The sequence below is a fragment of the Antechinus flavipes genome, chromosome 1 (genome assembly GCF_016432865.1).
Source record: "Antechinus flavipes isolate AdamAnt ecotype Samford, QLD, Australia chromosome 1, AdamAnt_v2, whole genome shotgun sequence".
Taxonomy (NCBI): domain Eukaryota; kingdom Metazoa; phylum Chordata; class Mammalia; order Dasyuromorphia; family Dasyuridae; genus Antechinus; species Antechinus flavipes.
The window spans coordinates 380310131-380324747 of NC_067398.1; the positions used below are offsets into that span (position 1 = coordinate 380310131).

General features: G+C 34.8%; 1 protein-coding gene across 1 annotated transcript in view; it reads left to right on the forward strand.

Annotated features, from left to right (window-relative positions):
* AHRR (aryl hydrocarbon receptor repressor) overlaps nucleotides 1-14617 on the forward strand; it is a 255083-nt gene that overhangs the window by 184932 nt on the left and 55534 nt on the right. The window lies entirely within an intron of this gene.

Below are 14617 nucleotides of genomic sequence, written 5' to 3' on the forward strand. Positions count from 1 at the left end.
GTCTTCCTGACTTCAGGGCTGGTGCTCTATCCACTGCACCAACGAGCTGCCCCCTAAATTTAAGATTTTTAAGGTCCTTTCTTACCAACTCTAATATGTTAGGAAAACCCTCTTGGCTTTTCTCTTTTCAAAAAGTCTTTGAAGTTATCCTCTGCTGATTCAGAGAAGATAAAAGTAAGGTGGAAGATATTAAAATAAGTTAGATTACTATATTTTTACAGCTGCCTAGTGAGGAAGTTATTGGAGATATACAGACATGCCTCAAGAGGAGTAGTCCATGGGAATTTTAGAGAGTGCAATGAGGAAGGCTATGAGATTAATGATCTGAAATATTTAAAAATGGAATTCAAAAGCATAAAACTACCCTAATTCAAGCATAAATTTATTGAAGATATCATTTGATAAGGAAAGAAATACATATGCAGTCTTACACTTGGATTTTTTGCCTGAAAAAGATAAACTAGAATTAGATATTGCCAAAATAACTAATGTGATCTTGGGCTTTATTACAAAGGCTTAGAGAACAGGGCAAAGGATGTGAGAGAGTTGCTGCACTTTATCTTAATCAGAACATGTTTTGAGGTCTTATGTTTAGTTTAGATCCAGAGACCACATTTTGGGAAGGATGCTGACAAGTTGGAAAACATCAAGAGAAGGAAAACCAGGATAATAAGCCTCATGATCATTATATATGAAAATCAGTCAAAGGAACTGGATTTCATTACTCTAGAGAAAAGAAAATTTAGGGGAGACATGATAATTGTCTTCAAGAATGGGCAACTGGGTAGCACAGTGAATGGAGTGCTGAGCTTGAATTCAGGAAGATTCATTTTCATGAGTTCGGTTTCTACCTCAGATATTTACTAGCTATATGTCTCTGGATAAGTCAGTTAACCCGGTTTCCCTCCCAGTTCTTCATCTATAAAATGAATTGGAGAAGGAAATGGCAAGCCAATCCACTGTCTTTGCCAAGAAAACCCCAAATGGAATCATGAAAAGTTGATTAAAGTGACTGAATAACAGTTTGAAAAATTGTCTTGTGGAAATGGAATTAGACTTGTTCTTCTTGGCCTTTAAGGGCAAAACTAGGAGCAAAGGACAAAAGTTCCCAAAAAAGATAATTGTAAGGAAAAAAACTGCCTACTCTTTCAGAGACATTGGTTCTCCCTCCCAGAAGGTCCTCAAGGAGTGACTGGAAAACAATTCATCAAGCATAGTAGAACAGGCATTCCTGTTCTATTCCTGAGCTTTATTCCAGTCCTGACAATCAACAAAATGTTTGTATTCTGATAATAGGTTCTTTCTTGGTCAAGAATACTCTTGGAGAGACAATCCCAATAAACTCTGGATAGAAACCACTGCAACCAGAGAAAGAACTATGGAGATTGAATGTAAATCAATACATGCTATGTTCACTCTTTTTTTCTTTTTTCTTTTCCTCTCATGGTTTTTTCCTATTGTTCTGATTTTTCTCTCCCAATATAATTAATAAAGAAATGTGTATTTAAAAGTTAATATACATATATAATCAGAAAAAATAAAATTCTTGGAGATCTTTAGTTAGGAAATATTCAGATTCTTTCATATTAAATAGCATATCTATTCTTATATTGAAAAGTTGGTTTCTTGCAGTACATTTTGTTCATTATCTGATTTAAATGTTGTTTATACATTTTGGAAATGGCAGGATAATTCAGGAAGTAAGAAACAGATATTCAACACTTCTCAGAGACTCTGCCTGATTCTGATCATCACAACTGAGAAGTGATATAAAAAACCAGAAGAGGTTACAAAAGGCAATTTTAGCACATGGGGTTGTGGAAAATATTGATTTTATTTTTTTAAATTCTGGAATACTATTGCTACTAGTGTTGGGGTTCAGACCCCAATGGTTGGGGGGCACAAACCCATGTTACAAGGTGTCTCAAAAGAATTTGCAGGCTTGAACCCATCTCTAAGTCAAGAGGCAAAATTTATTGTAATTATAATGTCAGTTGGAATGAGCTAAGTTTCAAAAGGATTTAACAAGAAACCTAGAGAAACAAGGTAGATTTATAGGACAACATTAGACCAGAGCTTCATGCTAATTTGCTAATTTTATGGCTTACAGGTAGGTTTGAGAGGTGGTCTATTCATTATTGTCTCAGGAACTTGGTTATCACTGACAAACATTATCTTTCTGACAATCAGTAAGTAATGTTTGTAGGACTATTCTAAGGCCAGAAGACTTTAGAATCACTGACAGACAAATTGTTAGAACAATAGTACTCTAAGGCTGGGGGACCTCGGCATCACAGATTCTAAAGCTGGAATTATTGACAGATTGTTAGAATAGAAGCCTCTAAGGTCAGCAGGTCTCACTGCTATGTTTCCCCTAGAAGCTGTACCCTATCACTAGTGCAGTGCTCCATAGAGGGTAGGAATATAAAAAATACTTATTGAAAATAAAATATAAAAATTGAACACAAAGACAAAAACTTTTTTAAAAAATTCAGAAGAACTGAAGAATAGATAAATTTTCTATAAATTTTCCATAGTCATTTAAATAGAGAAAATAGGTCTATCTTGAGAAGTTATTTAATTAACTGCCTAAAAAGTATTTATCTAACCTCTCTCTGAAACTGCTACTTGCATCTCTGCAACTTACAGTGCCTCTCCATTTGGATACCCTATCTCTAGTTCAAATTTATCATACCCAAAGTAGAAATGATTTAATGATTTTCTTCCCTTGTAAACCCACTGCTCTCCCAAACCTGTTGAGGGTACCACTTCCCATTCAGTCACCAAGTTTTGTAACTTCAGAGTCATAAAATGTGATGATATATGTATATGTGCTTTGCAGACATTAACTGTAGTCAGTCCCACAGTGGAGACCAGAGTTCAGAGCTGGATTCAGATACTTAGAAACAAATCATTTAATTTCAGTCTTCTTTAGCTTCCTCCATGGCAAAATGAGAAATAATAATAGCTTCAATCTCCTAAGGTTGTTTTGAAGATCAAATGAGATAAAAATTGTAGCATAGTGCCGGGTACCTAGTAGGTGCTTAATAAATGATTTTTACATTCCATTCTATTTCATTCTAAATTGGAGCAATTATCATTAAGCCATCCCTCTTCCTCACTGATTTACCTGTAGCCAATCAGTTGGCAGGTCTCATTGACTATATTCACAACACATCTCATACCTATCTTCCTTCCATTTTAGATCTTTACAACATTTTAGATGCTTTACAACAGGTGCTTAATGAATGTTTATTTAATTGAATCATATGGTAGTCTACTGACCTTCTTTTCCCCTAAAAACAGAACAAAAAAAAAAGCAGATTTAAATTGTAGGATGAGGGGCTTAGTCATTAAGAAGAATTGACCATGAGGATTTGGAACAGTTTAACAAAAAAAAGGGGGGGGGTTGAAACTTTTTCTTTGAGAGTCCCCCTCAAACAGTATTGGTTCACACCTTTCTCAGATGAGTTTTCTGCTCCTGCCTAGGGATGGAAGTACAACTTATGAGCTTCATCTCTTTGATTGTTATAAGAAATAGTCAACTAAATGATTCCAGTGTTCTCTTTAAGTAGATGGTCTCATGGAAGAAACTCAAGGATGAGTTTACTATTTGCAGAATCCATAAACAGCTAATTATTCAAATCACTAGAATACATACACCACACCCTGTATGCAACACACACACACACACACACACACACACACACACACACACACACACACACTAGCACCTCACTGTTAAGTGAAGCAGTTCCAGATAATATGAAAGCCAACTGACCCTGGAAAATTAGTGCCCAGCTTGCGTGACTGAAAAAGCTGTTCACAGCAAGGCATGGCTGCAGGCCTTGGCTGTTGTATTTTGGTAACTATGGCAATGAGCTCTCAAGGGACCAAAATGTGAGTGAATTTTCCTTTATTTCAAGGAAGAGCAATAAGAGAGAGGTTGTTTAGAATTGTTCCTTTTTCCTCCTTTTTTTTTTCTATGCCATGACCTTGACAAAAATATCTTTGAAGTACTTACTGGCTAATTTTCTGCTATGGGACTAGAAAAAACTTAGATATTTAAAGCCTCTTGCCTTTATCTTTAAAGGCTTTTACCAAAGGAAGTCCTATCTTCCTCAAAATGTTTGCCTTTAATTGCTCCAGAGAACCCACTTATTAATTACAAGTGCCTAGGAATGGACAAAACTGATAATTCTTATCTTAGAGTCAAGCTGGGCATTGGGGCACTGCTATACTTGCTTTGAACTGATAAATGGATTGTACTAGTTTAAATGGCAGGTGCAACTTGTCGTGACATTCTGTAATTGAATATAGATGTTTTTTTTTTTTAAAATAAATAAACATTCAGTCCTAAGCTTGAGGCCAAACTTTTTTTCCCACTTGGAAAAGTGATTTCATTTTCCATGTACGATGTAAGAAAATCATGTAGGATTTTTTTTAAAAGGAAAGAAAACAAACAAATGTTCATGATGCATATTTAAAGGATGGTCCCACATGTTTCAAAGCATTTGCTGAGATTATTCTGGATCAGCAACTCTATCTGTCATTGAATCCATATGACTTGCCAAATGGCATTTTATAGCCTTTTTTTCTCCTTCATTTCAGTCGTATGAGTTAAAATTAAGGTTGTTTTTAGTTGTGACTAATCTCACAAAATCTTTTTTAAGAAGAGGTTTTATGTACTCAAGCCTTGAAAATTTCTTTGGTCTTTGAACTATTGTTGGTAGAATGTCATTAGAGTGCAGTAAGCCCATCCATTTGGGAAAGTCCACAGCCACAAAGCTAGAAGACAAAAAGCCAAAGGAACTATGAGCCCCCTCCATCTAACTCCAAGAGCTGGGCAGAGGGTTCATTTGGGGATAGCTGTCATCATCACTGACATATTGCAACTACAGAAGAAATCATGGGAATGGGTTGACTAAGGAGATTTAGGAATCTTTGAGAGGATGTTTAAAAGTCCCTGCCTTGTCCTTTTCTTCCTTATACTTCCTAGGGATCTTTATATTGGAGCATAGATTCAGCATTAGAAGCTAAATAAGATTTAGCTAAATTTATCCAGTTCATTTTACAGATGAGGAAAACTGAAGCCCAGAAATATTAAACAAAATAACCCTTATGACACAAGTAGAGAGTGATAGGGTCAGGTTCTAGGATTGGCAGTTTAGCAATTTTTTCACTGTACAATGGTTCATATTTATTCACCTCCATGAGGGCCAGACAGGAGCTCTAGGAGTTCTCTAAGAGATGGGGAATAGGATAAAGACATAATTTATTTTCCCTTATCCCAGTATCCAAAGTAGACTTTTCCTGCATCTTCTCTGATGCTATTATAGAAATAGGACCTTTATATGAACTTGAATCTACAGAACAAACAAAACTCCCTCCAATTATTTTTATTTCTTAAAATTGCTTTTCTCAAACTCTTTTTGGAACTTCAATGCATACAAAATAAGCATGAATGAATTCTTCCTTTTTCAGCTGTTTATTTTGACATTGTGCAGAAATAGCCTGATTTCATTCCTTGATCTTTAAAAATCTTTGTCAGATCCTAGCCTGCACTCTTGCTCTTGGCTACAGGTGGGAAATTGGTAACCCGACTGCAATAACGCGTGCTGTGCTGAAGCTAAAAAGTGCTACTGCCTGAATTATGGCATGAGTCACTCTTGTGGTTCTTTATCATTGAGTAAGTTAATTTTCTCTTTTTTTGATGTCCCTATCACTCCCTGTCCTTATAGCGGCATCAATTCTCATCATTGTTATATTTTGAGATTCAAAATTTTCCTAGACACAGTTGTCTTGGGCCTTGAATCCTTAGTGCTTAAGACAGAATTTCATATGTAGTAAACATTTGAGGGGTGTCTCCCTGGAATAAAAGAGATGGTCATTGGATCTCTGATTTCATTGGTGGCAAGAACTCCCAGGTGAGTAAACTCCTCCAACCAATTTAGACTGTCACTTGCAATCTTTAAGAGTTGCCTTTTTTACTAAGAATGAAATGACTTAGATTCACATATATAATATGCATTTGAATTCAGGTAGTCTTCCGAGACCAGCTCTGTATTCACCATGATATACTGCAACAAGGAGAATAGGTTACTAAACTCATGCAAGAACTGTAAGACATTTTTATAAGTTTTTTGGGGGGAGGAATATAAAAATTATTGCCTTATATAGTTATTTTATTTTAGAATTTTTCATATCTTTTTCAGTTTTGAATTTCCCCATTCCCTCTTTTTTAAACCCAGGGCAAGAATTGATATATAAGCAATATAGCTTTTGGAAAAGGGGTATTATTCAATACCTCTACATCTTATACTACTGAAGTAAATTTAATGGCTGTGACATTTCTGTCCTTAGTAGGTCTGGGTGTACATAGAAGTATAATTCTAGAAATTAAAGATGTGCCTCATTTTTTTAAACTATCAGGAGACAACTTAAAAAATAAATTCTCTAATAAAATAATTTAATGTATTTTATAGAAACAGAAATGGATATATGCCAAATTATTCATCTCTAAGCAACAATAAGGTGTCTTCTTTTTTTTTATCACTTGTTTCATCTAGACTGTTTGGGAAAGACTTGAAAGATAAAGAGAGGATGTTATCCCTCTTTTTTTCAGGCTATTTTACAATTAATGGTATTCTCAAAATTGTTCCAAACTCTAAGTTAGATTTTCCATTTTTGTTGACTCTCTTTTGAACTATCATAACATAGAAATTTGGACTTTTGTTAATGATACAAACAAATAAACAACCCCCAAATGTTTCATAGAATTTTTTTTCCAAGAAACTTTATACCTCTGAGAATAAAGCCTCCTGGGGAAGATTCACATATATTTACAAACTCTTCAACAGCCCCACTTGGAAGAAACCCAGGCAAGCACACTGGATTTTCCAGTTACTACTCATAAAAAATTTAACGCAGTGGGACCAGATGGAATTTTCCCTGTACTGTTTAAGAATTCAGATTTACAAATAGCTGTGGTTCATGTTAGTATTTCAAGATACTCTAATGAGCTGATTTTTTATGTAAGTCCAAATTCATGTTTGTTCTAAGTTGAATTGGTAAAGTTAAAACGATTAGTAGAACAAAATAATGTATTAATGAGAGAAAAAGGAGGACTGATATGACTATTGGTTTGTTCAAAGATAAAAACAGAAATGCTCTGTTGCTAGAAAATGATTGAGGTGATGAATGAGTGTGAGGATTTTAAGAGATATTTAGGAAATAAATTATAAACACTTACAACCAGTTTGAAAGACAAGAGAATTTCAATCAGTAAGAAAAGCAGAAAAAGCTTTTCAGTGACTTGTTTGGAATGGGTAACTTTATATATTTTTTGCCATAACCAAATGACTGCCATCTATGTTCAAAGTGTAGGCTGATTTTCCTCCTAGAAAAGAAGTTGAAAGGGCTTAAGGAAGACCTCTCCATATCTCAGGTGATCAGGGACAAGGAAACATTCTTAAAACAACATCAGAAAGAAGTAGAATCACAATTTAAATGGAAGAGAAATGGCTGAGGGAAATCCTGCATCTGCACATTAGAGAGTGAAAGAATGTCACACAGAGAAAAAAGGGAAGATGTTCCACTAAATACCTACACCTTTAAAAAAAACAGCTAAGGTTTTTCCTGAAGAAGAGGGATCTGGGTGTTGGGGTGACAAAACTTTTGCTAGAATTGTAGGGAATGATAAAGTAGATCTATTGAGATCATCAGTGGAAAGGTAATCCAGTAAGAGGAAATTCAAGAGTTCTAGAAATGAATCCAAAGGCATAGCCCAGGGGCATGGCCTGTAATTTTGATGGAGGATTTCAGTTATCCAAACAGCTATAGGAATTCCTTACTCTACTAAAAACCACAGACTAAATAAATGATAAAATAAATAACATGAACTAGAGGTAGCTGTACAAGGAGGTTTATTTAACCTTATATGTGTCACTGAGACTTGGTATAATAAGACCATTATTAGTATAAAATTTTGGATAGGTATATCTTATTCAAAACAAACAGAGTAAGTTAAAAGGAATAGTAAAAGAAATATTAGAAAGAAGAAATATTCACATGAGGAAACCCAGGAACCAGAGAGAACATGATGAAGAGCATTCGAATGAGCATCAGTAATGGGATAAAAAAAATAATTTGACCGCTGGAATATGTTCCAGATCATCTGAACAAAAAGAGGAAATTGATGAGTTCTAAAAATAGATCCAAAGACTTAGCCCAGAGGTATGGTCTGTAATTTTGATGGAGGACTTCAATTATCCAGAGAGCTATAGGAGTTCTTACTATACTAAAAGCAGAACAGAGTGGTTCTGTTATGATAATTTCTTCTCTCAAAAGTTGAAGGAACCAATAGTGGGGAGTTCTATTCTGGATCTGATTCCAATAGGAAAAATTCATTATTTTAGAAGAAATTATTAGAATTTGAGGGAAAGTGACTGTCCTTTAATGGAAATGTATAAGAGAGGAGGAGATGAAAACTGGACATGGAATGCCATTCATACTAGATTTTGGTAGAGTAGATTTCAAAGGAGTCATGGGAGGTATAAGTAGATTCCCAAATATAGCTGCAGCTAGAAGGCTGTGAGAGATGGCACCCTATGATGGCCAGTACTTCCCTGAGGAAAAAGAGGAAGAAGTTAATTCATACAACAGAATATGTGGGCATACTCTTCTAGGCACAATCCCATGAACAATAATTCCTAAAGGGAAGTTGGCCTAAGAAAGATAGAAAACTCTTAAGAATGAAGTTTTGAAGAATATTTCCCAATGGGAAGAAGAAAAGTATAATTATCTGAATATGTAGATGGAGAAGTTATCAACCAATTTATTTTTTTAAAAACCATGTATACGTAGATAGTATACATAGAGAGGGTGCCTTCATAGCACTGTATGACCAATGGTTTTCCCTTTTCCTTTAGTTGAAAGAAATAATACCTACAAGGATTCCCTAATTTTCCCTATCATACTTGACACATCCCCTAAATACACACTTCTGTATCCAATATAAAAGTAAAGGTAGGTTACAAAAGTTGAAGACAAATTATATGGAAGAATAATGTTTAGAACTACAGCTCAGACTGCATTAATGCTAATGAAAAAAATTAAAAATCAACAAAGGTGGAGGGGGAGGTTTTTGTTTGTTTAAGCTATCTTTATTAGGGAAAAAAGGCAAGTACAAGAAGAGATCCTTGGTACCCATGATGGGGATGATGACAATTGACAACAGAGCGAGGGCAGAACTGCTCCATGATTATTTTCTCTGTCAAAGAGAATGAATGACCTTGAGACTGGAAAGATCAGTATAGCAACAACCAAAAAAAGGCTAATAGAGTTGATAATCTAAATAAGTAGATGGTTAAAGATACATTAATTGATACATACTTGCTTTTGATAAATTGAAGTCACTTAGCCCAGATTGACTACTTCAGAACTTCTTAAACTATAGTTTGTACCCCATATGGGGTCTCATAATTGAATGTGTTTGTTTAGGAGGAGTCATGAAACTATAATTTATCGGAATATGTATTTTATATATCTAGAGTCATATAAAAATTTTTCAGGATAAAAGGGGGGGTAAATGGAAAAAGTTCAGTAAGTCTGGACTACATTATAAGATACTCAAAAAACTGACACATGTCATTACAGAGGCAGAGGAATAGTTTTTACTAGAACATCAGTATTATAAAAAGGAGCTGTTTTAAGGACTTTTGTAAACTGAAGATGAATGAACAGAACCAGGAGAACAGTTTCCATAATCGCAACACTGTAAAAACAAACAACTTTGAAAGCTATAAGATCTAATGGACCTATGATGAAACATACTATCCATTACAGAGATGTGACAGATTTGGAGTATGGAATAAAACATATACACATAAACGTGTATATATGTACATATTTGTGTATATGTGTATAAGAGTGGTGATGGATGGCACCTTGTGGTGGCCAGTACTTTCCTGAGGGGAAATGTTATATTTATTTATGTATATATATATGTATATATATATATATATACATACACACATAAATGTATGTATATAAATACAAAGATATGCAAAATTTGTATACCTGGTATTATTCAGTAAATGACAACTTATCCTGAAGAATTTTTGTCCTTGGGTAGCCTATGGCTTCATATCCTGTGACATCAATTAGCTTTGATCTCCTTCTTTCTCTTCTTCCCCTGAGGGGAAGCCTCTTGTAGTACAGTCCATTCTTCTAGCCTTTGTTACATATGGTACCCTACCTATCCCTACCCTTAATTCTTTGAAATCTCTTCTCTACCAGAATACATGCATACATACAGAGAGACAGAGACAGAAAGTGACTGAGAGAAACAGAAATAGAGAGACAGAGACACACATACACACAGAAAAAGAGAGAGAGAGAGAGAGAGAGAGAGAGAGAGAGAAAGAGAGAGAGAGAGAGAATATTTATTTATATACAACCATTGGAGAAATATGTTTTGCTTGAGTATGTATCTTTGTCAAAATAATCTTTCTTTTCCTTTTTTCCCCCAATGGGATATGGAGGAAGGAAAAGAGAGAAAAGCGATCTTGTTCATTTTTTAAATAGAAGGGAAGTGGTATTTATGAGATGCTGTTCATTTTATATTTTTACTTACCTCTTTTACTTTGTTAAAAGTCATCTCTAAATAAAACGGGCGTGATCTGTAAATATGTTCAGGCATTTTTCATTTATGTCCTACTCTTCATGACCTCTTTTTGGGTCAAAGCTTGACTTTGACTACTCGGGTCCTTCTGAGGTTTAGGACTAGCTGTATCTGCATGTGAGAAGTTTAGCCTCCTAAACTTGTTTTCTTGGTGTCTTTTCTATACCTAGTTATTTCTCTGGGAGAAGGAATAGATTTTTAAATTGGAAAGTGGGAAAAACATGTACTTTAGAGCTGTTTGGTCACTATTGGGAAAATAACCATTATCTAACTTTTATAGTCTAGTATTCAGAGATTAAATTTGGAGTGTTGGGCTTAAAGTCAGGAAGACTTGAGTTTAAATAAGGGCTGGATCATTAACTGTATGATAGTAGGTAAGTCACTAAATTTACTTCTGTTTCAATTTTTCTTATCTATAATATGGAAGTAATAATAATACTTACCTTTCTGGGTTATTGTGAAGATCAAGTGAGACAAAAATTGTTATGCACTTAGCACAGTGCCTGGCACATAGTAAGCACTATGTAAACATTAGATATTATTATTAATTATTTAGACTCTAAGTCCCTTAAAATGAATAATCTTAGTGAAGCCAAATTCATACACTCTATTCTGAACAGTAAATTTGTTTCACGTAGAATATTAAACACAGATTATAGTTTCTTCAGAGAAAACTCTCAAGGTATGATATCCTTCTATTCTAGATGGCTACAAGAGAGAGCAGATATGGAGAAACTAGAGGTCAGTATGGGTTAAAGGAGTAGAACCCAGTTTTCCAAAATAGCATCCATTTTTTTTTTGGTCTTATAAATCTTTTGGTAATTGCCAATTTACATCTCCTTATTCTTTCCCTTCATTCATCCATCCCTTGTCCCCATCAAATACTCCTTGAAACAAAGGAAAGATATTAAACAAAGCCTACTGAGGTAGCGATATTGATAGGCTCTGTTGTCTGTCCTTTGTTCTTAAAGGGGACCATGACATCAGGAGGTGATGCCATGACATGCAAGGGAATTGGATTTAAGTGAGGGTGCACTGTGCAAGGTCACTTGCCTCACTTTCTCTTCCAAAACCATGTAGGTCCTATGGCCAGATATAAATCAAAATGACTGGATATAGAATAGGATACAGTGGGAAACTCTGGTCTTTTTCAAGCTAAGGTCTTTAACAGGTCTCAGTTTGACTGGAGACAAGATCTGGTCAGTGATTAAGGGTAGGTAAAAATGAGGCAAAGAATGGTTTCTTTTACCTGATTTAAAAAAAAATCAATCTGGGAGGGGAAGATCCTTAGAGTTTCTGGCCAAAACAGAAACAATTTCTATTTACATTCACTTTGAGTCAATCAGTTCCCCCCTATATCTGGCTACTTTCCCTAGTTGGCTCTGGAGGAGAAAGTGAGCTTTTTATTTGTTGCCCAGCCCTCCTTCACTTAAATCCAACTCACTTGTATATCACAGCATCACTTCCCTGATGTCATGGTCCTCTTCGAGAACAAAGGACAAACAACAACCTCTGTGATAGAGCTCCCTTGTTGGGGACAAATGGAACTGACATCTCTTTTCTTCCTTCCTCCCTTCCTCCTTCCTTTTTCCTTCCTTTCTTTTCTTTCCTTTCTTTCTCAGAGAGTGTCTCCAAGACAATTATCTTTTCCTCTGCATTTTGTATAATTTCGTTGACTTTTCCTCACTTCCTTTTGATGCTTCTTTTGAGTCTTATATTTGAAAGTCATATTTTTTCTACTCAGGTATTGGTTTTTTTTTTTAAATCAGAAATGCTTCAAAAGCCTCTATTTCATTAAATATCCATCTTTTTCTACTTACTGTGCTTCCCCAAAGAGCAAGACTGTAGTGAGTGAAACGTTCCCAGAAAGAGGGTCTCCAGCCACAAATATCTTTTCCTCTAAGTATTCGGAGACTAGATGTGCTTTCCCAGAAAGTAAGCCTGTTTCTTTCCCTTCTTTCTGTTCACATAGAGTATCATAACCTTACCTGCAGGTATTGTAAAGGAATGTAATTTTTTTTTAATGCTGAAATCTCCCAAGATATCCTGAGGTTTGCTGGCTAGATTTTTTTCTTAAAGACCATGCCTTAAATTCAAATCACTCTGGCTCTTATTAACCAACAATAGGTACCAGGCAATGCCCAATTGGTCAATTATTAGCTCTGCTGAAGCATGGAAGGAGTGTTTCATCATCTTTTCTCTGGGACTCAGCATTAACTTAGTGAACTCACTATTTACTTTCCTTGTGATCCAAGGCATAAAATGCATTTGTACTTTAAGCTATCCAAAAATAAAATGAAGACAATGATTCTTAATTTCTTTTAAAATTTTTTTAAATTTCAATTTTATTTTTAAGTTCCACATTTTCTCCCTCCTTCTACTACATCCCCCACCCATCGAGAAGATAAGAAATTTGATACTCTTTATATGTAGAAGTTTTGCAAAACTTATTTCCACATTAGCCAAATTGCTTTCTTCTAAAATTAACAGGGATATTGTAAAAGTTGTGGTGTTTATATTTAATTAGTATCAGAGTTCCTTAGAAGAAAAGCACTACAGAGAAGATTTATTTATTGATATGATAAAACTTATCAGGATCCCAGAAGCACTGAAACAAGCATAGTGTATAAAATATCCATTGATCTTTTGATTATATTTTATCATTAGTTATATTTATTGGGGAAGCTATGTTTTATCATTAGTTATATTTAATGGGGGAAGCTAGGGAGCTCATGGTTAGAGCATGGGGCTTGAAATCAGAAAGACTCATGTTCACGAGCTCAAAGCCAGGCCTTGATACTTACTGGCTATATGACCCTGGGCAAATCAATTAATTTTTCATTGCCTTAATCTAACATTGGAAAAGGAAATGGCAAACCACTTCAATATCTGCCAAAACACACACACACACACACACACACACACACACACACACACACACACACCTCACAGAGAGTCACAGAGTTGGACATAATTAAAAAAAAATGAACATCAACAGATATTTATTGAAGTAAAAGAGAGAAATGTGGTTCCAGTAGACTTACTATTTACATTAAAAAAAAATTTCTGTCAAATAATACCATTTCTAGATTTACCCAAACTGATGCTGAGTAAAACAAGTAGAACCAGGAAAACATTGTAAGCAGTAACAGCAAGAATGTGCTATGATCAATTATGAAAGACTTGGTGCTTCTCAGTAGTTCAGTGATCCAAAGCAATCCCAACAGTTTTTAGATAGAAAATGCCATCTGCATCCATACTGAATATAAGTCAATACATGCTATGTTCACTTCTTTTTTCTGTTTTTTTTAATCTCCCATGGTTTTTATTTTTGTTCTGATTTTTTTCTTCCAACATGATTCATAAAGCAATATGTATTAAAATAAACAAATTAGTTTTTAAAAATCCATAAATAATACAATTTCTATTCCCACCCCACCCCCCAATTCCCTAGAGTAAAAAGTACATGAATAGGAAAAATCAACAAAGGGGAAAGTGAAATTTTAATTCATTTCATTGCCTGTTGTCTTTTATAGTTTTCATTCACTAGAAAAAAACCAGATGACTTTAGCCAAGTGGAGCTCCACCCCAATTCCCATGCTCCCTATTAATGGGCGAGGATTGAAATATGTTTTTGTGGGTGGTGTTGATGAATATAATAAAAACAACTGAAAAATGTGTATCTATAAAGACAATTGGATGCCATCTTATATTCTGAAGGATTTCAGTCATTCAGCAGCCTTTATTAAGTGTTGACTAAGTTCCAGGCATTGTGCTCAATGCTAGGAATTTTTTTTTTAAAAAGCAAAAACATACGAATGGGGGAAGCAACATCAAGATAATTAGGTACTTATAAAGCATATCCAGAAAAGATGGATGCCTCAGAGAGAAAAGTTGATTTGAATTGAATCTTGAAAGAAATAATGGTAATTA